The sequence below is a fragment of the Brassica rapa genome, chromosome A03, assembly GCF_000309985.2.
Source record: "Brassica rapa cultivar Chiifu-401-42 chromosome A03, CAAS_Brap_v3.01, whole genome shotgun sequence".
In the NCBI taxonomy this organism is placed as follows: Eukaryota; Viridiplantae; Streptophyta; class Magnoliopsida; order Brassicales; family Brassicaceae; genus Brassica; species Brassica rapa.
The window spans coordinates 37,957,725-37,981,561 of record NC_024797.2 but is presented as its reverse complement, the minus strand read 5'-3'; the positions used below and the strand labels follow the sequence as shown (position 1 = coordinate 37,981,561).

The window sequence follows — 23,837 nt, the reverse complement described above, 5'->3', positions numbered from 1 at the left end:
CACCCCACCGTATACTAATAATATCGCAAGCAATCAACTCCATTTGTATGCAGTTGAATTGTATTCTATAACTAATAAAAATACATATATAAGCCTTATCATTCCATCGATGTGAATCTTATCTTAAATATCATCTCCACGACACCCGCCATTCACTCATACTTATAATATATATATAGACTAAACTCGGAAAACCACCAAGGCTAACCGAGCCTAGCGCGAAAATAAATATAAACATCATCTCCATTAGATATTCCAAGATTGAACATCTAATGCTGCATGCAGTTACACGGCCTCCAGGGCGCGACCCCATCATCGTGTCTTCGTGGCCTTGTTTCGTATCACAGGAACAATTCACGGTAATGCGGGAACTTTCGGGAGAGTGAGTATACAATAAGGCTTCACATGATTTATACTCATATATTTAATAATATAATATATCAGTACTTGAGAACAAGTACTAAGGTTCGGAATAAACCTCAACGAACATTCATAAATATTTATTAAGTGTTTACACTAAGTAAACACCTCACCAATTCAATATTTGATCAAGAGACAAAGCCTATCAATCATTTACATTTTCAATCATGCAACACTAATTTATAACTCTTTAATCATCTATCTAGACTCACCTTTGATTCTATGAGATTGGCTAATCAAGACTAGACTCGAGCTCAAGCTAATCACACTCCACTTCCGGTACACTTGAGATTCAGAACGGTCACAATTATCTGACTGATCCGACCACTCTCCTTGATATCTGAATTCAAACCAAGTGACTGAACGGCTACAAGGAGTGACTGGACCGATCTAGCAAAATTCCACAACCAACTGATCAAAACAGAACACAAGTACTAGGTTTAGTCACTCGGTTCAGGTCATTAGCTTACACCTGTGCTAGGTGGTTCTAAGAAAATGATCAGTCCATGATCAAGTTCTTACCTAGACAGAAAACAGCTCTACTTGATGAACCAGTCTTATGCCTCAACTTTACTCGACCACTGACCTGAAACAGAGCAGTTCATAACATGAAATTCAATCCAACAGTTCGGTTCTGAAGAAGATATTTAAATCAGTTCCTAACAGCTTGGTTTACAACAAGGTTAATCAGTTCAGCTAGGGTGTAGTCCAGACCATGACCAGTTCAGTTCAGATTTAATCCAATCAGTTCATAATAGATGAGATAATTCTATTCCAGCAAACTAATTTATTCTGAAATAAATAAATCTGAACCGAAGAAAGGCTTAGACAATTGATCCATGACAACCGCTTAACTAAATAACATCTGATTATGATCAAGACATGTTTGAGACAAGAGACTGAAGCTTACAACAGCAACTGATGGCCATATGAACTCAGATAATCCTCCCCTTGAAACTGAACTCGTGGCTGAACTATTTTAAAAGCATAAATCAGTATCGGTTCATCACAAAAACAGAACAAGGCCTAGGGTTTACTCTGGGTACCTAACCTTATGATCTTCTACCCAGCAGGGAACTGAGCTAGAGGATGGAACAAAGTCATCTAAGGTCGTGGCTAATTTTCCCATATTTTTTTCTGATTTTTCTCTTCTTTCTCATTGTTTTCTCTCTGAAAATTTCTCTTGTTATGCTGCAGGTTATGAACGTCCAGAGGAGAGAAGAAGGTGTTTTAAAGCATAAGGAGTTACTTAAGATGAGGTTTTACTCTCACACAAGGCAAAGCTAAGGCTAGACAGGTGGAGACATGCTTCAGCACACCAAGCATCACAAGCAGCTGAACTTTTCCTTCTCATGAAGAAAGCTACAAGCAGATGAAGCAAGTAGCTTGTGACCAGCATGTGACTTATTTAATGAACAAGTAGGCAGGTACCTTGTGACAGACACATGATAATCTAAATGAATCAAGCAGGCAGGCAGCACAAGACATGCACATGACTCACAAGCGGCTGAAAATATTCTCGACCAGTTCTCGATCAAATGTTTTCCGTCCATCGGTTCTCGTCCAGCTTAAATAAAACTCGACAATAATAACTAACACTTGGTCAGAACTATTAAGATGACGTATTTTGGCCACGAGACAGTCCCGCCACGAATAAATCACTGGGTCAATTTTTTTATTTTTAATTCTGGTCGAACCAACTCCAAAATGGTCGAGCGGGATTTTTCTCGACCAAATTTCTATCTGCTCATGAGGGTTATTACATAGAACCTTCCATATTTCTAAATATGGAAGAGTTTAACCTACTCCAACCGACTAAGGCCCGCCTTAAGAAGACTATATAATGGGAACCTAAACCCTAAAACAAGGGATCGACACTTCGAGACTTAGAGATTATAGGTAGGCGGCTAGAACTAGGGCTTATACACCATTCTGTTATAGCTCCGGCTTGTTCATCTAATAAAACATCTCTTCAAGTCTGTCTCTCTAAAACTATATACGAAATCAATACAAATACTAGCCTTATCCATCGTCCTGTAGTACTCACAAAGAACCTACACAAAAATTCCCTACCAATTAGGTCTAAACGGGCATTGAAGGGTCCATTAAAGCGCGTGGATATCCATGCTGTCTCACGACGTTTTGACTTCTCAAGGTGAACCGGAATCGGTTTAGACACAAACCGGTGGTTATGCTCAAAACCGGAAAAACCGTCGGTTCATCCAACCAATGAACTCCGACGATTCGACGCACAAGCGCAGCGTGCAGCGGTCGGTCGCAAGAAGACGCACGACGCGCCTAGCCAAGAAACGAACGGGAGTACGACTCCAGAACAACTATCCTTTATACCTCACTTCCAAATTCATTGAGTTGGCTACGCTACTCGCCAGCGAACTGGGGGGACTTACGGTTGGGTATGGATCTGATCCTCCCAAAAAGGCCCACAGGATATTTGTCATGGCCCAAAAGCATTGGGAAAAGGCTCGGCTTGTCGGCTTGCGAATGACCGACAGCTCGACTCGAGCCCGATTTTAGTCGATCGAACAAGCGAGTGAAAGCAGTCGACTCGATGGCTTGACGCAACGGCCCAATAGCTCGGCCCAACGAGCGGAAAGCCCATTGGACGAAGGCAAATTAGGTCATCGACTGGTCGTCTATATAAGGAGAGCAAGGGGGAAACTAAAAAAGGCTCCGCAAATCGACCACACACACGCACTTACATTCAGCTAGAACTAGGGTTTCATTTTTCTTTGTCGTCAACTTGTACTTCCCAGCGAACTAGCTTTTGCCGGTTTGCTTTCTACCGCTTATTTCCTTATTTGTAAACCGACCGAACGTTCTCTGATCTAATAAAAATTATTGTCTCGACCCACCGACGTGTTCTCGTCTTCTTTTACTAGTTTTCGACAGTTCTCGGTTCAAACAGAGAAGAATCTCCGTCACTCTCGTAGAAAATCATCTGAAGCTTGCGATGCTTCCGGTAAAGTCAAAGACTTTCTCGCTTTTGATTGATGCCATGGAAGTCAGGTTGCTTCCTTAGCTTGTGCAAGCTTCAATCGCCATTGATCCCTCACTGAGGAGCTAAACGGCGTCAATCCGCATGGACACAAACCATCTGCGATTAGCACGACTTTTAGCCTAGCGGTGACGGAGTCGCATCCTCAGCTCTTCACGAAGAAGCTGTTCGCGGCGGAGAAGTACGGTGTTGGGGGTTGTGATCGGGAAATCTGAAGAGGTGAGAGCGGACTCAGGGCAAGTTGACTCAGTTGTGATCTCTATTCAGAGGCTTCTCTTCATATCGCCACGCCGATCCGTGACCAGCTCTCGGACCTGATTGGATAAAGTCATCAGCTTTGAGCTCACCACCATCTCAGCTGAGACAAGAGCAATCCACGAGACGCAAACTCGTACCATAACTCCACCATCTATCTCCATGAAGGAAACAACTTCAGCATCTTCCAAAGATGAGACAGAGCGAGAGAGAGTTGAGAGGAGCTACATAAACATTCGATCAACGCATTGAACGTGTAGAGATCATTTCGAACCCCTGAAAATCTTTATCTTTTTTCTAGTAGAGATGACGACATCGTGACTCTTTAACGTGACGAGATAAAAAAGAGAGATCTTGAACTAAACTAATGGTTCGTCTTGTCGACAATCACCATCTGGTTTCAGGAAGATCTCGGTAGGTCGCATCGCTCGCCCCCCTATCTAAGCTGGCCCTGGCGATGATGATGAAGATTGTTTGACCTCCTCACCACTACGACAGGTAAATCCACTTCCCCTTCCTCTTATATGTTCTCTCTTTCTTTTCAACTTCCTATTTACTTGTAATTGATTTTCGTTTTGTTTACAGATCTAAGAAGGAGCAGGGAAGGAGAAGAAGTGGTGTTACAGAGCGGCGTCTCCAGCTTCTCTCTCTCTCTCTCTCTCTCTCTCTCTCTCTCTCTCTCTCTCTCTCTCTCTCTCTCTCTCTCTCTCTCTCTCTCCGTGTTCTGACTCTGGTTATATTTTTCTGTTCTTACTTGAACACTTGTGTTTGGCTAGCCACCTCGAGGTTTGTCTCATACCAGTTCCCAACCATTTCTATGTCTTTCAAAAAAATTGTTGAACACTTGTGTTTTGGCTTGCAGTTATTTATGATAGAGGACGACTACATTCAAGTTAGGGAAGGTGCAGAGAAAATGGCTCAATCTCAGGGACTAAAGAAGAGAACATAGGCTGGAGGCAGAGGATTAAGGTTACAAATCTGGAGGCGAAGGATTTGGTTTACATCTCCAGAGCTGGAGGCGGAGGCGCTGGGAGCGGCTTAGGTTTTAGGTTTAGGACCTTAGGTTAATTATGTTTTGGTTTAATGTTTCTAATTAGTTTCTAGCCCCATACATTATTTTATTCAGAAAAACCTAAGGCGTCGAACTTCTACAGAGTTTGAGCCGTCAGAGAGAGATATTGGTGAACTGTCTCAGCCACCGTCGACTGAGATCAGATCCGTACCGTCTCACGCCCTAGGTAATCCGGGAACCGCCTTTTCCGATTGGTTAAGTGTTGGCCATTTAGTAAATCGTCGATATCTCTCTAACCATTGGGTTTCTCGCAATGTAAAAGCCACCAGTGTGTCGTGACGTCGAGACGAGTCCGGGGCAGGAGTTTCAGCCGGAGATCCGCCGCGAGGCGCCCACATGCGCAGGAGGAAGATTCGCGCGTGAATCTCACGCGCCACCATCTCCATCCGGACGTTCTTCGGAGCCACCGCAGTCGGCCACCGTCCATTCGCTGCAGGGAAGCCCCCGCCGCGTCTCCGCCGCCGCCAGTGATTTTCCGGTAAGCCACCACCGTTGTTGGCCGCCGCCGGCGACCGCTCTCCGGCGACTCGCCGGTCGACTCGCTGGTAACTCGGTGACTCGGCCGAGTCGACTCAGCGAGTCAAGCCGTTGATCAGTCAAGCCGGTTCGGTTGGTCAATTGATTTTGATTATCGATTAAACCGATCGGTTATTAGATTGATTTTTGGTTAGTACTAAACCGATTTGAAATCGATTTGAATCTGGTCCAATTGACATCGAATTCGGTTACGGAAAACCGGGTGGTTCAATTTGATTTCAATTTGGTGTTGACCGGCTTGGGTCAGAGATGACCGGGCTGACCTTTGACCGGCAGGTTGATTTTTTGACCAGATCGCCGGTTATCCGTTTTGGACCGTTCGAAGGGCGTTCTGACTCGATTTTTCGCCCTGATTTCATATTTGGAGTTTGTTTGAGCAGCTGGAGTTCATAGCTATCACTTTTCTACATTTCTAAGGTGAGGGTCTATTCTGTAAATCCCGTACCAGTGTAGAATTCTCTTAATCGTAGTTTAGATTCCGAATCATGATCCATCTGTTTGAGTTGAGTCTTGATTGTTAATTAGTTCATTCATTGTAAACTGGAACTAGGGGTCTAGAGAATTCAACCTTTGATTGGATTGTGTGATGTTAAGAAATGCGATATATATATGTATGTACACATTGTTATGAGTAGGGACTATGTGCGCGGGCGGGGGCTCAGAGATGTATGGGCTAGCGACGCTACTTTATTTGTGCGGGCAGGGGTTCAGAGACGTCTGGACTTGCGATGCTACTTGTGCGGGCGTGTGGTGCAGAGACGTTTGTACCATGGATGCTACTTGAGAGGGCGGGGGTACAGAGATATATTGTACTAGCGACGCTACGTATTATATATCCATATGAGGAGAGGCGGTGTAATAACCCTCATGAGCCAATAAATTTTTGGTCGAAAAAAATCCCGCTCGACCAGTTTTTAGTTGGTTCGACAAGGATTAATAAAAATAAAAATCGACCCGGTAGATTAATTTCTCGAAGGGACTGTCTTGTGGTTGAAAGACCTTCACTTGATAGTTTGGTCGAGTCTTAAATATTTTGGTCGAATTTTTATTAAGCTGGAAGAGATTTTCCGAGAACAAGACGAGAGCCAAAGACAAGGAATATTTGGTTGAAAAATTATTTAAAATTATTGACCAACTTCTGAAATAATTTTAGAACTAAGTTATGTCCTTCACCAGCCTGGTTGTGCAGTTATTCAGTCTTAGACTTGCACATGCCTGCTTGCCTAGCTTTTTTAGTAACTGGCACATGACAATCACAAGCTGCCTGGTTGCCTTGTTTCTTAGATTGTCATGTGAGAAGCACATGAAAGGGCTGGAGTTTCTTCAGGTTAAGGAAAGGACAGCAGCTTGTGTTGAGAGTGCTGAAGCAGCTGGCCAGCTGTCCTGGCCAGCTGTCCCCACTCAGCTTAGCTTTGTCCTGAGTGAAACCCTCACCTGAAGCAAGCTCACCTCATATTTAACCCCTCTCCAGCTGCTTCCCACGTTCAGAACCCTGCAGAAAAACCTAGAGAATTTCAGAGAGAAAGAGAGAAAGAAGAACAGAAAAATCAGTGAGAAAAATCAGGAAAATAAATCAAGAAAAAATTGGTGGTGACCTAATCTTCAACCTTAGCTCAGTTTGTTACCTTGAGAAAGATCAGAAGGTGAGATTTTTAAATAAAACCCTAGATCTAGTTGAGTTCAGATCATGATCAGACCTTGATCTTTATCTTTGACCAGTCCAGCTGCAAGCTTACCTTGGAAAAGAGGATCAGCTGAGGCCATCTAGTCCTTTGCTTCATCTTGGTAAGCTTTGGTCTCCTTGCCTCAGTCAGTATCTGATCAGAACAGTTGATGTTTAGTTTAGGTCTTGGTCGGATCAGTTGTATAAGTTCTGATACAGTTCAGTTCTTGTTAATTTCGGTTTGAATCAACCTCTTAGAACCACCAGCTATGATGTTTTGATCTGGCTTTGAGTAAACCGATTTGAACTCAGTCTGATCTTTTCCTGAACTTTGGTAGACTGACTAGAACCGAGCTGAACTTGTATAGTTTGAGCAGAACCAAGCTTGAACTGATCTGATCTAAGGTGTTAAGGCATGAACCGAACTGATCTTGTGATCATACCACTCTGTTTCAAGTCAGAGAGGTAGAGTAAATCTTGAAGTATCCAGTCCTGTCCATTCAGTCTCTTGGTCCATTCAGCCTTGTTCAAGTGGAATTCAAGTCTTGTCCAAGCCAGTTTCAAGACTAATCTTTAGGTGAGTCTAGAGAGAAGATGAGATAGATCATGAATGTGTACATGATTGAGTTTAAATTGTAGTATCTCAATTAGATAGTAAAGACTTTGAATCCTTTAAGAAGTGTATGGGGTTTACTTAATGTAAACATTTGCACTTAAAGATTGATCAAAAGGTTAAAGTGAGGTTAATCATAATCATAGTACTAGTTCCCAAGTACTAATCTTAATTATGAAATAATCATAGTTTTGATTATCGATTAATCTTGGTTTAATTAAGAATTAATCTTGGTTTAATTGAGCATAAATCTGAGATTAATTAAGGAGTAATCATGATTAATTAAGTACTAGTTTTGGATTAATTAAAGATTAATTAAGGATTAATCTAGGATTAATTAAGAGTTATTATGATCAATTAAAGATTAATTATGGATTAATTTAAAATAATTATGGAAGTAAAATCATGTGAAGTCTTGTTATATTCACTATCTCTAAAGCCCCCGCATTACCGTGACTTGGTCCTGCGAACGGAACAAGGTCATGAAGACACGATGATGGGATAGCTCCCTGGAGACCGTGTACTGCATGATGATGCAGTGTCGGATTTTTCATGCCGGACATTCGATAATGATGGTGATGCTAACTCACTAGTCTCGGTTAGCCTTAGTGGTTTCTCGGGTCTAGTATATATATTGTATTATATGATTATGGTAACGGGCAGGTGTTATGGAAGTGATGTTTAAAATTAAGAATTCACAATGATGATCGATATTAAAGTATAGTACTCGTACTTGCATGATCATGTATATGCATTTGATAATTTCTTGATTTATTATTGGTTTTGTTGTGATTCTACATTCACTGAGTAAACTAGTTGCTCATGACTCATTCGTGTGTGCAGGTAACCCTTAGGCGGGAGACACTTTAATCTTTTGGACGGAAGGAGTGGCCAACCAGCGGTAGTATTTTGTTGTCCTTGCAACGTACGTTTTGATATATATTTACTTAAAACGTTGTTGGGTGATAGGTCGTAGGGTAAACTATAACAGTTTGTAAGATGTTTAGAGTAAATAAATAAAACGTTGTTGGGTGATAGGTCGTAGGGTAAACTATAACAGTTTGTAAGATGTTTAGAGTAAATAAATAATGTATAAAAGATGTTTATAAATCACGAATTCTCATATGATATTAGTCCTTGTCCGGGACGAACTAACTATCGAATATTGATTTATCGGGTTGAAAAGCCTAGAGTAATATCCGATAGGAGTGTTTGTGTTCTTTGGTTGTTGGTCTAAGGTGATCGGATTTATTTCGAGAACCTCGGGTCGACCATCAGGGAACATTGACCGTGTCATTTCCGGTTATCTACGATCGGGGGTGTCACATGCGGGGTGTATGGACTAGCTATATCATATCATCGCGTTGTTTGTGTTTGTGTGATGGGCTAGGCGTCGTGTGTGTTCATGTTAGAGCTAAACTTCCATAGTGGGAGTTCTATTTACTCAAGTCAATGGTTTGCGTGTTTAGCATCCCATACGTCACAGAGTAACTCCCCTGTTACTCACCCCTCCTATTCTTCCCCCCTTCAGGTGAGACTGACGCACAGGAGTGATTGCTATCGGACTGGTGCTTTGGGAGTTTTATTTACTTTCTTTTTCAGACTTGCGGTTTTATGCTTTTACCGATATTTTCGAGATTTATTATGTTATTTGGATTTATGGCTATTTAGTGGATTTATGGTTTGGAGTTGACTTTTGAGAAGTAATAAATAGAGATTTCAAACTTTTTATTTATTTAAGTTATTTTGGAAAATACGGGTGTTACAATTTGATATCAGAGCTGGTTAGCTATCTCGGTTCTGACCCGAGAGGCTTCTAAAGATATGTTGTGGGGTGCAACGAGGACGTTGCGTTCTTTGAGAGGGGGTGAATTGTAACATCCCGAGTTGTGATATGTGAAAAAGGCTTAAGAGAATTGATTTGGCTATCTATGTCACCAAAGTTGACTTAGCTTTTCCGGAACACATCCTGAAAGAACTCCAGAGTTAAGCTTCAGCTAGAGTAGTGGAAGGATGGGTGACCTATCGGGAAGTGATTCACGATAGCTTGCGAGTGAGGCCAAAGCAAGGAAAAAGGTTGTGTGGTGATTGCAGGGTCAGTAAAAAGTGATTTCGAGCCTTGGAAAATTAACGGACCGTTCGTCGAATGGGATGGGGCCCATGGGTCGAGAGAGCAGACGTGGGTGGCCCATTAGCGGTGGGCGGGTCGGGGCGTTACAAGTGGTATCAGAGCGGGGTTCCGTCCCGGTTCTGACCGGGCATAGCGATTTGTTGGGACGTGGTTTTGACTCGGTTTTGATTCGGTCTTAATTTGGTTTAATCGATTTTAAAAGATTTTTAAATCTGGGGATTTGGGAGTTTTTAAAGAAAGAAAAATACAACACCTTTCCTTCAGTAACTTCTAACCCAAGTGTATATTTATTGACGATGAGTTTATCATCGTCATCTGCTCTCTAGCTAACTATCATCGTCATCTGCTCTCTAGCTAACATGGGTTCAGCCAGATGTTCGAGTGATGGATGATGTCACAGTTTGATAGATTGCTCAGGTGTGTATCAGTTTCGTTTGTCGTGTTCGGAGATTGTCCGCATGTGGATATGTGATGTTGTTGCCACCCCCCAAACTTCAAGCCATCGCTTCACGAGTTTTTGTTATTGGAGATTATGTGCTATGAGATGTGAGCCATGAGTTGGCATGGGTTATTCGTGTGTATGAGTATATTTACTGCCTTGGAGGCATGGTTATTTTGTAAACACGTGGGGATCACTTTTGGATTGGGGTACGACAGCTTGCGTTGTGTGATACTAGAGTTATGCTTGGTATGTTTTCCAGTTTTTGGCAGTGTTGATCATTTCAGAGATGTGTCAGTTTGGGCAGCTGACATAGAAACGTTGGGAGCTATTTATATTGATTGCGGTGTACTAGTTATGTTTGGAGGGCCGATTGGTCCAGAGACTCATCAGAGATGGAGTTGTGTTTTGAGATATCATTCTTGGGATGGACTGGTTATCACGACATCGAGTACTGTTGGATTGCCTGAGGGCAAGAGTTCATATTTCTGGAGCAGAGCAGATTTTATTTGCATAAATGCTACATGCAGAGGAGTTATTGGATATGGGTAGTAAATGGATTTCGGTGATCACTTCGATGGCAACATGAGTTGAAGGATCTTCTAGTTATCTTAGAGTATGGAGATGCATTTGAGGCCTTTGGAAGGGCCGTTGATACCACTCAAATTACCCTAAGGAGTGTTACTCTCATCAAAAGAGGTTCAGATGTAGTACTTAGGGATCGAATCCACAAGAAGCTAGGGAACAATTAAATCTAGTGTTTATTAATTCTAAGAGTTGTAAATGTTTAAATGGAATAGCAATAAAAACAAGCGAAGTAAATAGTAAATATAACTTGGTTGGAACTGATATTAGATGCAGGGCCACTATTCAGGTGTTGGAGATTATAATACCTATAGATCTATATTTGTGGCATGCATGATATGTTAGGACTCAACCGCTTAACTCAGTGATCAGCTGTCGCATGTTTCACTGGTTAACAAGCTAGATCTCGTGTCTCAACGGTTAGTATGTTGACAATGAAAGAGTGTCCATCGATGGTCCTATTGGGACGTCGACCGATACACCTTTGCCTACGTCGACCGATAGTCAGTTGAGGACATCGATCGACGGGTTCTAGCCAGGCCTATGCGCGAGTATGATATACCCTATTAAGATACTAAATTAGCGGTTAGCCCTCTCTAGCAGTCCTAATATGATAGATAGATGTCAGGATGGGATAACAAGGGTGCTTGAGTATGCAATCCTATGATCAAGTTCTATTTAGCAAGGCTAAAACAAGCAATGAATTCAAATCTATCATAAATAGCACAACAAGGCAGATCTATAGTTTGGGGCTAATCCCACAAACCTATCTGAACCCTGGATCTAATAAATGAACTACTCAGACATAGCAAAGCAATTCATAACAATTAAGAAATGGAAATTCATAGTATAGATGAAAAGAAATGAAAACAAGGAGTTCCAATCACAAGTGATCTTCTCTCCAAAACTCTCTCTTCTCTCTCAAAGTGAAACTGTAACAAAAAGCTCTCATCTGCCGTCAAAACACTTAGGCAGTCTATAATCTACTAGGTTAAAAACTCGTCAAGACATTTTCGTAATTTGGCTTGGCCTTGGGTTTTAAGTCCGCTGGATCCAAAATGTCGCGTGTCCAATGTCTCGACATCGATCGATGGTACTTGTGTACATCGATCGATATTAATCTTCATCTGTCGAGGAATCTCTTGGTGTCGATCGACAGCACTGGATGCGCATCGATCGATTGTTCTTCCTCTCGTCGACCTCTACATGGTCAGCTCGGGTGAAATGTCCTTTAAGCTCCAAAATGCTCCAAAGTCATAGCTTTACTCTGAAATGTACCTGAACCTGAAAACATACCTAGAAGAGTAAAAAACATAGATATATATATAGTAAACACCTATATACCATGGATGAAAACGGATCAAATCCAAGGTATATCAACTCCCCAGACTTACCCTTTTGCTTGTCCTCAAGCAAAACATACAGGCAGTCTCTCTGAAAGAGGTTTGAAAATATTAGGGACTTAAGATTTTAAACCATAGAAATCTTTCTCTCAACAATTTTGCAACCACATTTAAAAGGTCCTAATCACAGAAGCACACTATGCAATATCCTAGCTTAGCAACCATTTCTAACATAACACAATTCATCAATTTACGTCTGACTTCATTTCTTAGCATAAATATAAAGTGAATGCTTTACCTTGGGAGTATCGATCATAGGATGCAAAGATTTCAGACAAGTATCTGGAGCTGCAGGTAAAAGTTAGTTCCTAGTTTCTCTCTCTCTAATTTTCTCTCTTGAGTCAAAGTCTGCTTCCATTGCAGGATCAGTGACCACGATTGGACAGGCTTCCATGAATCAAAACTTAATGGTGGTTGCCACCAAGCTCTGTTCACTTCTTTTTGACCTATATCCAAGAGTTTTTTTGCGAAAGCGAGCCTTGAAGATTGCCGCCTCCAAGTCCCGTTTCGAACTCTTTTATTGGAGTCTTTATAAACCAAGCCGTAATGGTTTTAGCCACCAAGTCCTGTTCAGACTCATCCTAAAGTAAACAATAGATCTTTTTTATTATTATTATTATTATTATTATTATTATTATTATTATTTTTATTTTATTTTAAATGTAACTCACTAACTATTCTAGGGTCGAAATTTAGAGAGGGAAAATGTGATAAATAATCTACACAAGGCGTTACCTTCTAAACTTGTCTGAAGAATCCGATCCCATGTATACCAAGCCCCAAGACAAGCGGTTATGTCAAGTTTAGTGTTGGAAATCAGCTTTTGTTACTTCATACGTTCAAGACAAGTGTGTAGTTGATAGGTTGATCTGCTTTAGCATCTATAGTGCTATCTACAATCAGTAAATCTAAAATGGTGCTAAAGATTGATTAGATATTCAAGTTTAAATCAATATAAGATTATAGTCCCATTTTCAATAGCTAAGCATAATTTATTAAAATTCCTTTGATATAAGAATAAAATAAATTATATCAGTAAATCTCCCCCCAGATTTAAATTACACTGTCCCAGTGTAACTCAACCGGAGTTATGATGGAATAGTTCATGATGTACAAGAAATCTTCTCAGAGAAGACTTCTTTGTAAATCTTCTCGTTCAGTAGATCTTAAAAATAATTTAAAATTTCATAAAAAAAATATTTTGATGGGAAAAAAATTGAAATCATGTAATAATAAACATTTCTAAATGATGTAAATTTATTTTTACTAAAATTAAATTATTTTCAACATATATGACTGAAAGTAAATAAACTCATGATAGTCATTGGTTTAGGTTTTGGTAGCATATGTTATAATATTGTTGGTATATTTAGGGTTAGATTTTGAAATCTTATTTTTTGTTTTTTTTTTAATTTTTTTGACCTGTATGTGTTTAGTGATTATCTAATAACTTGATTAAAACACTTTATAAGTATCTTAAAAGTTTAATGAAGTGTTTTTGTTTTGTTTAGTTATTTGATTATAGGGTCTGGAAGACTCACAAAAGACTTCCCAAAAAGTCTTCTGACATATCCCACCTAAATTTTAGTAGAATTTAGGGTTCAAGAATTTAGGTTTCCTGCCTCGAAGTCTTCCATAAGTCTTCTAGAAGTATTCTAGGGAAGTCTTCCCATGTATTAGATCTTAAAAGTAATTAATAAATTTTATAAAAAATATTTTGAAAGAGAAAAAAATAAAAATCATGTATAAATACACATTTCTAAATGATAGAAATTTAGTTTTACTAAAATTAAATTGTTTTTAACATAGATGAATTGATGTAGATTGAGTCATGATAGCCTTCGGTTTATGGTTTGGTAATATATGTTATAGTATTGTTGGTATTTTTAGAGTTAGATATTGAAATATTATTTTTTTAATTTTTTTTAGTTTGACATATATGTGTTTAGTGACTATCTAATTACTTGATTTAAACACTTTCTAAGTTTCTCTTAAGTCTAAGGAAGGGTTTTTGCTTAGTTTTTTTGATTATAGGGCCTGGAAGACTCCTAGAGAACTTTGGTTTATGGTTTAGTTACATGTGTTATAGTATTGTTTGTATTTAGGGTTTAATTTTAGAACCTTAACTTTTTAAAAAAAAAATTGATCTACATGTGTTTAGTTTTGTGTATATTAAACGATTTATAAGTTGATTTTAAGTTTAATGAATTGTTTTTTTTCTATCTAGTTAGTTAGTTTATTAGGTTATGGTTTGAAAAACTTCTAGAAGACTTCTTGGGAAGTCTAAAATTTGGATATGTATTATTGTGTGTTTTATATATTAGATTCTAAAATGTTATAGATTCAACTTAATGTGACAATTTTTTTTAATTTAAGCATAACATTATATTTTTGAAGTTTTTCTCTGTTTTGAAGCCATTTGAATGTTTTTGAATTTGCAGGTTTTTTCATATCTGAGACAGACTTTGAAAGAATTTTCAGAAGACTCTCGAAAGACTTCTCAGAATACTTTAGGCAAGTCTTCTAATGCATTTTATGCTAGAAAACTGACTTCCCACGAAATCTTCAGGAAGTCTTCCGAAGTCTTCTGCCCAAAGCGGTACAAATTTTGGATATGTATTTTGTGTGTGTTTATATATAAGATTCTAAAAAGTTATAGATTCAACCTAATTTGATTGTTTTGTTTATTATATAAACATAAAAAGCTACTTTTGAAGGTTTCTCTGTTTTGAAGTAATTTGAATGTTTTTGAATATGCAGATTTTTCATATCTGAGTCAGACTTTGAAAAACTTCTCAGAAGACTATTGGAAGACTCTCAGAAGACTTCTTGGGAAGTATTCTAATGTATTTTATGCTAGATGACTTCCTGCGAAGTCTTCGGGAAGTCTTACAAAGTCTCCTGCCCAAGGTGGTACAAAGGAATGATGTGAGATGGAGTCCAAGCTTATCTATGTGGAGGAATTATATCTAGTTCCATGTTTAATAGTTTTGTTTATGGCGTGTTTTATGATTTGTATGTTTATGATTTTAGTTGTGAATTTTTTTGTAAACTTGAAGAGATGTTAATCAAAAGAATTTGGTATATATTTTCATGTTTTCCCCAAATTAATTGACATTATTGAAGTTATTGATACAACATACCAAGAATTTTTTTAAACCATTCTACCCACTCATAACAAAACATAATAACACAAAAACTCAGTCAAAATTATACCGTATAATCTAAAGAGACACATTAAACCACATGATTTGATATTCTTGAAGTTACTTAACCCTTTTGAAAGTTAAAAGCATACCTTGAAGTTACTTAACACTCTTGAAAATCATACATAGAAGACTTCTCCAGAAGTCATCTAAAGAAGACTTCTTTAGCTAGAAACATTAGTAAACATAAATATTTTGAAATCTCATAATTATCACCAAATAAGTTATGAATTTAATCCAGGAGCCCTAATATTGACGAATACACATGAATTAATAAGAAAATATTAAAAAGTCATTTTAATTGTAGAGAAAATGAAAGTTTATTAAATATTGACGTAGAAGACTTCTACGGAAGTCTTCTATTTAGGTCATTTTATCAATTGCAAATTTACGAAGGAAGACTTCTTAAGAAGTCTACTCTACATAAGACATCTTGAGAAGTCTTCCTTTGTAAATATTGGCTTAATTTTGAATTTGAAAAATCTTCTTAAGAAGTCTACTCTACAGAAGACATCTTGAGAAGTCTTCCTTTGTAAATATTGGCTTAATTTTGAATTTGAAAAATTCTCGAAACTGCCTGAGAAGACTTCTCGAAAAGTCTTCTTGGATAAACATGTTAGTTTTGCAATTGACTGACGTTTGTCGGAAACTTCGAGAATAAGTCCTCATTAATATTAAATGTTTCACTGTTATTTTTCAATTTCAAAAGTAACCCACGCAGACTTCTTAGGACAGTGAGTAGACTTCGAAAAAACTTTTCAGAAGACTTCTATAGAAGTTTTTTATGAGAAGACTATAAAAATTCAAATTTCTGACAAACTTTGTTCAATTGCAAAACTAATCTATTTATCTGAGAAGACTTCTCAAGAAGTTTTCTCTGGGATTTTTGTTTTTTTTCTTAATAAAGGAAAGTTAGAAGACTTCTACGGAAGTCTTCTTGATGGGGAACACATCTAGCAAAATCTTCTAAAAGTCTTCGCGAACAGATCTGAGAAAAAAATGATTTCATATCTTGAGCCTGTGAGATTACTTGTTTTGCTTCTCCAAGTACCCAAAACTTCAATACAAAAGCTACCAAGTCGTTAATGACCACGAATCATGAGCTTCAATGTCTCTATGAACCTTACAAAGCTTGGAATCAAAATCTTAGTTTTTTGGATGAGTTTGAAAAGAGAGTGAAAGATATGTGGTTTATCAAAATCTTAGTTTTTTTGGATGAGTTTGAAAAGAGAATGAAAGATATGTGGTTTGTGTGCATAAGTAATGAGATATGAAGAGTAAAAATCGAAACTTTGGTGCATTAAGAGCTTCAAATTGGTTGTTCATGTTGGTTAGTGTATTGATGGCAATGACAATATTGGAAATACTTGGTGAAGATGAGGATGATAAGGTAAAAGAATATTTTGCACAAAAAGAAAGAAAAAAATAATGGCATTTTCGTGAATAACTCAAACTTCTAGGGTGAATAAAGAATTTTTTTTTTCAAAAAAACATGGGTTATTTTTGTGTTTGATTTGAAATTTTAGGTCATATTTGAAAAAAGCTCTTAAATATTCAAAATTTATAGATTTACCTTTAAACGAATGGAAGATGAGAACCATGTGATAAAAAATCTGTAAAAACAAGATAAAATAGTGAGATGAGACCAAAAAATAAAAAAATTCACATAAAGTTTGATGTTTTAAAGTTCAAAGAGATGAGAGAGAAGTTGAAGAGTTTTAGTGAGAATCATTATATCTTTGTTGCAGCCATTTGAGAGGCACATAAAGAATGTGTATATTTTCTTTATATATGAAGAAATTTTTTTTCTGTTTAGGTTAAATATTTTCAATTCAGAAGATTTTCAAGGAAATCTTTTAAAATTCTGTCTCTAAATATACTACTCGTCCAGAAGACTTCTGAAAGTCTTCTAGACCCTAAATTTATACCATAAACTTAAATAACTAACTTAAAAAAATACTTCACTAAACTTAAACTAATCTTTGAAAGTGTTTAATATACAAGAAACTAAACACATATAGGTTAAATTTTAATTTTCTGAAAAAATATTAAGCTTCCAAAATCTAACCCTAAAAATACAAACAATACTACAACATATGTTACCAAACCCTAAACCAAAGAATACTATGACTCACATTGTTCACTCACCTGTGTTGAAAACTTTTTAATTTTACTATATCTTAATTTTTATCATTTGCAAATGTTTATAGTTGCATGATTTCAATTTTCTCCCCATCAAAATATTTTTAATAAAATGTATAAATTATTTTTAAGATCTATAATACGAGGGAAGTCTTCTCTTAGAAAACTTATAAAACCCCTAGAAGACTTCCATGGGTTATATTTGTAAAAGTACATTCTGTTTTTTTTTTATCATAAGGGCTATTTAAAATTTCGCTAGCCTTTTGGTTTACTTTTGCATTTGATTCAAGTTCGGATATACCTTTGTGTCTAAAATCAAGTTACAGCTCATATTTGGCAATTTTCCTTAAAAGATGATACTAGGTTCATTTCATCAATTACATTTATTCGATTATTTACATTAATATATTAAATATATAACCTTTGTAAAAATCTTAATAACTATAGATAATATATATAATAAATCAATTTTAACTTTAAATTTAAATTTACTTCTAATTATAAAAAAAAATTGTTGTGTAAAAATCTGATAAAATCTTACAAAAATTTTATAAATATTTTTTAAAATTAATTTGGTGATTAATTTAATAATTAGAAAATAATATAATTGTAAATTAACGTTAAAATTTATTATAAAACAAAAAATAAAATACTATGATATTTGTTTATAAATTTTATAATTATGGTAAATATTATATTAAAGTAGAAGTAATAGATAAATAACATATGAAAGATAATATTGAGCGGGCCTTGTGGTCCAGTGGTAGTGGATGGACCTTGGATGAAAACACATTCCGGGTTCGATCTTCTTGCTGCGGAAACTAAGTCACATTGTTCTGCTCACCACGGCTGCGGATATGTCCGTATGAAAACCTGGGAGAGGGCCTGTCGTGGGCTGCACCTCCCACCCGGGGGTTAGGTCTGTGTCTTTAATAGACTCGGGTTTAACTCTTTTTTAACAAAAAAAACATATGAAAGATAATATTAAATTCGTAAATTAAAATATTTTTAAAAATTACTTTCATCAAAATAAAATATCATTCACTGTTTAAAAGGATTAAAATTTATAAAATATGTAATACTTTTATACAAAATAAAATTGTTAACATATGTTAAACCTTTTTATCTACACCAATATATTAAACATATTTTATTTCAAAAATCACAACAATATATTAGCTAAAGTAATTATATACAAAATATAGTAGGATATAACTTACATAAAAAATCTTACGAACACTTTCAGCTTCTTTTTACTAAAATAGTGCATTAGTTTATTAACAAAAAAAAATCAAAAGGTATTGATAAAATATAGTAAAACAATATGATAGATACTCTATGTATTAAATCTATTAAAATAGTTGGCCTAAATTACTTAAACTGAACAATATATTTATTTATAAAATTCTGCATAATACTGATCGATACTAAAATATATATTTAAACACAACAAGAAAATATAAATAATCCTAAAAAAAATATTTCTAAAGTATAACTAAATAAAATTATAAAGGTATTGTATGCAAACTATATAACTAAATATATATTTTGAAGAAGATTCTCTATTTTGAATTTATTGTAATGAACTCAAAAATATATTAGTATGTAATAACAATTAATAGCAAAATAAAATGTATAAAAAAAATCATTATATATTATTAATGTTACGTTTTGTGAGGAACTTACGTCAGTTTCAGGTTACGTTGGCAACAAATTGTTCTCAATTGGTGAAGATGGTTTTGGAACCAGAAGAATGACCAGTTTTTGCAAGTTATTTGGAAGACAACAAAAACCATGAAAGGAAGTTTCCTTGTATCAGAGATCATTAATGTACGAAGGACGCAAAATTCAAAGGTGGATAGCCTAGCACGCAGTGTCAGGAAGCAACCGTCTTTTTCCGTTCACATGGATGTAGATCTTCCGGTTAGGTTCACAAAGTCAGTATGAGTCTGTATAAGTTGATGATAAAAAAAAATTATTAATGTCGAATAAAAAACCTAGCGAGTAACATTATAGAGTTACACAAACACTTTTACTGTAAGTCATATATTTGAAAAAAATTGCAATAATATTAAAGTTATACATTTATAAAATGAATATTTACTCGGAGGGACGTACATGTTAAAATCTGGTAATGACTTATTCCTCCTTGTTGGTATGTTAACATGTCGTACTCCTGTTTCTGTAAGTTTTTTTGGAATAGTTTCTACAAAATTTATATAATCATGAAATAATATATAGACTTAAGTGTGGTAATTACAAATAAAAAATAATCACTACTACCAGATTCATGCAAGAAAAGGAAAAAAAAAACTATAGAGAAAGAAAAGATTAAAAACATTTATATTTGTAAATATATCAACAGTAAAATTTTCACCAACTATATTTATACTTAATTAAAATAATTTAATGACAAATTTCTGTGAAAATTTTTCAGTTTTTTTTATAAAAATTTAATTAGATATCATCTCTATTAAAAAGTACATTTAGAAATAAATTTTTTATTCATCTCTATATTGCTAAATTTGCCCCTCATTTTAAGACTAAGACTCGGGTCGTCATTAATGGTTATATACTCAATTACTCTCAAGTAATGAAAATCAGATTAATTGCATAATTATCAAGAAAAAATTAATGCTCGTGATATAAACTTACATCATTAGCTATGCTTTAAAAATGATGGTGTGATGGTTAATGTCTTATGCGGAATGAATATTGTATATACAAATTTTTTTACGTACTATCATTTTGAATTTTTTACAAATTACAAAATTATAAAATAAAAAATATATTGAATAATTCAAGGAGAAATTATATGTTTACCACTTTTATGGTACCACTTTTCATTTTTACCACCACTAAAGAGACATTTTCAAAAATACCTTCTTCACTAAGTGGTAAAAGACAAACTCAATGGACAAAATCCAAGCAAACACAAGGGAATTTTAAAAGAGAGAAAGATAAGAGATTTTTGGTTTTGGGAATCCGTTTTAACCACCTCAAAGGCTGGATTTCTCCCCAGCCAGCAGGCTTTCTCTTCCACCACCAATCCCCAAATGAAAAACTTTTCGAATTTTTTTTTTTGATAGATCTTTTTCTTTTCTTTTTTTTTTGATAGATTGAGGATGGTAATGAGTGGCCCGGATTCAAGATAGATAGATGAAGAGTGTTTATGAAGAAATGGAAGATGAGAAAGATGAATGATTTAGAAGATACCAAACGAGCGGCTCTGATACCACTTGAAGGACCCTAAGATCGGTTCACTCCAATGGATCAGATTTGGATATGAACTCCGGATGGAGAACTGAATGGATTGAAGGGTCGCACGAAGGTTGCGGAAAGGCCTTCGATATTCCCGACTCCAAATGGTGCTTGATATGACTCACAAGACCACCAAGTGAAGGATCTCTCGTCGTTGCTTGATATGACTCACAAGACCAACGATTTGAGGAAGTGTTTATTTGGATATGACTCACCAAGAAACAAGACAAGTTTTAAACGAAGAACAAAGAGTTTAAACTCAAAAGCTTTTGACAAAACGATTTCTGATCATTTAAATGAAAAGAGTTTCATACTTATAGAGTTTTGTAGATCTAGGAATTAAATGAAAAGTAGATCTAGATCTAGATCTAGTCTTTACACGGAAATAAAGAGAAGATTTAATTAATGTGACTGATCGGCTTCCATCAAGATGCATCTGAACCGGCTAAGTCCAAGGCGGTAAGGACATTCACATTGGTGGGACGATCAGCAAGGGCCGCGGTACGTTCTGCTAAGGCCGTGGGGCGTTCTGATCGGACAAGTTGCGTTCCGACAAAACCCAAGTCTTCTGATAGCTTAAGGATCCTTGCCTTAGAGAAATTTCCAAAGGAAAAGTCCATGATCGGATCAAACAAGGTAGCGAGATCATCAGCACGGTCGTCGGTACATGCGGTACGAGCCAATCGAGTCAAAAGAGAGAAGTCTCGATCATTTTGTGAAACCTCATGATCCAAGTCAAGTCTGGCATGATCTTTCTCAAGTCTGGCTTGGCTATCAGTCTTGGCTTGTCGAGTTGGCCGGGAGAGACGGACTTCAGTTCGGTCAGTTCGAGCATCTGGTCGAGGATCTGGATGAAGCTCCAATCCGGAAGTTCGCGGGTAGAGCTGATAGATGGCCCGGTCGATCTTTCTGATCTGATCGGTAGGATGAACCTCAGCTGGGACGTCTGGAATGTTCTGATCGGTCTGGTCCATGGACTGGGGCACATCAGACGATCTGGTCAGAGTCACAAAATTACTCCACGACCTAGACCAGTTCATCCACTAACTCGACCTGCTCCGTCAAGGCACAAGGCTTTGCAACCCGTACCTAGAGTTAGCGTTTTCCGTTAGATCGAGGCCTAAGGCTTTTCAACCCGTACTACGACCTAATGTTGTGTTAGACCGGAGTAGTCAAATATCAGAGTACTCATGAAGCGCATATAAAACAATTAATTTTATTGATTTAGGAAATATTCACACATAGAATAATCAAGACTAGGCCCAGCCTAATGCCAAATCGAGTCAACTTAACACAATTCACAATACCGTTTACAAAAGGCATGAAAATCTACACCGGCCGTCCTAACGTCCATCTCCAAGCTATCCAATCATCCTTACCTAAAGCAACCTGCAAAAAGGACAACGGAGTTGGATGAGTAACCTAACGTTACTCAATGAGCTGGCGGCCTCTACCCGCAACCTAGACTCTAACCCAGACAACCCAAAATAACAAACAATCTAGTCCTAGCATGCAATAAAAGCTAAGGCTAAGCAAACCGTTACTAAGTCAGACTTGGCCTTCTGTCATGATCTAGCTTCAAGTAACGGGAACCTGCATTAAAACAACTCAACAACCAATCCCTAGTTAACCATATATACGCTTGAGCTCAGTATTGATGTAGTGTTAGATACTTAAACTATGCAAGTATCATTAGTCGGTCGACCAACAATCAGACAAGAACATGATCGGCCAACCAATGATACCGCATAGCTTTAATATGCACCACCCTTCACAAGCAATCCCTCAAACACATACATACCAATGTCAGGCCTACACTAACGAAATACACACCAAGCTTAATCCGGTACCTAAGCCAGACTTAGTACTTAATGTCAGAACCTGCAAACAAATCAATCAACAACCAAACACAATAACAATAATAACTATGAGTAACTAGGACTCGATCTAACTCGTAACACCGTATATCAATGCTACTCTTAATCTAGGGTTCCATAACCCTCTACGACACTCTAACACAACACAATACTCTAACCCAACACAATACACTACCTCGGGAAACAGTGAGTGTTCCTCCTCATCATCCTTGGCAATATCCTATCTCCCTATCAGAAAGACTAGGAGAAGGAACTTTCAACTGAACGCGGCCCACAGTACAGTCGGGTCACCACACGATAGCCCCAGTACAGTCGGTCCGCTGCCGGTTGTTACACGTCGATCGCGGCTTACAGTACGGTCGGGTCACCACAAGACAGCCCCAGTACAGTCGGGTCACTGCCGGTCACTACCCCGTCTGTGTAACCACTCAGCCGTAGGCCATGACCCTGTGTCTCTAAGTGCTCTCGATCCAGCGAATAAGGGGTTTCCTTAAACCTGTCGGGTACAAGGTTGAGGAAACACTAATTAACCCCCAAACATGCCTAGCATGGTGGGTTTCACACAAGCTATATGGAATTGCACTCTTAACTCTACAACACTAACAATATCATCACTAAACAACTCAACCAGTTAGTCACTCTATTACCAAGAGATGACTAATCTCAATCAACAAGATTAATTAAACGAGCAAGCATTTAATTAAATCTACTCAAGCAATCTACTCAATCAAACCGTTACCCAGATAGTTCGGCCTCCTGCTACGAATCTATGTTTAAAGATAACGGGAACCTGCACTCAACCATATCAACACACAAGAATAGACAATATGATGCACCCTAGCCCTAGTCTTAATTTCATTTATCTCAGCTTAGCCCTTGCTAAACTGAGTCTGGTTCCATAAATAAAATAACCCTAAGGACTCTACCAGGCAATAGCGTGATTCTAATCTATATGCAGACTCGATCTATCCTAAATTCCAAGTGGAATTCAAACAAACCAAATCACAAAACTACCCTAAATTCCAAGTGGAATTCAAACAAGCCAACTCACAAAACTACCCTAAATTCCAAGTGGAATTCAAACAAACCAACTCAAAAAATTACCTAAATTCCAAGTGGAATTCAAACAAGCCAACTCACAAAACTACCCTAAATTCCAAGTTGAATTCAAACAAGCTAACTCACAGTATTCTAGGCGAGAAGCAACTGGTTGATCA

At 37.1% G+C, this 23,837-nt stretch overlaps 1 long non-coding RNA gene across 1 annotated transcript; it reads left to right on the top strand.

Moving 5' to 3' along the window:
• Positions 1-12,719: 12,719 nt before the first annotated feature.
• Positions 12,720-22,644, top strand: LOC117132923. The gene is made up of 2 exons (XR_004456685.1): positions 12,720-16,489; positions 16,547-22,644. It is a non-coding gene; the product is annotated as an uncharacterized LOC117132923 (long non-coding RNA).
• Positions 22,645-23,837: the final 1,193 nt, after the last annotated feature.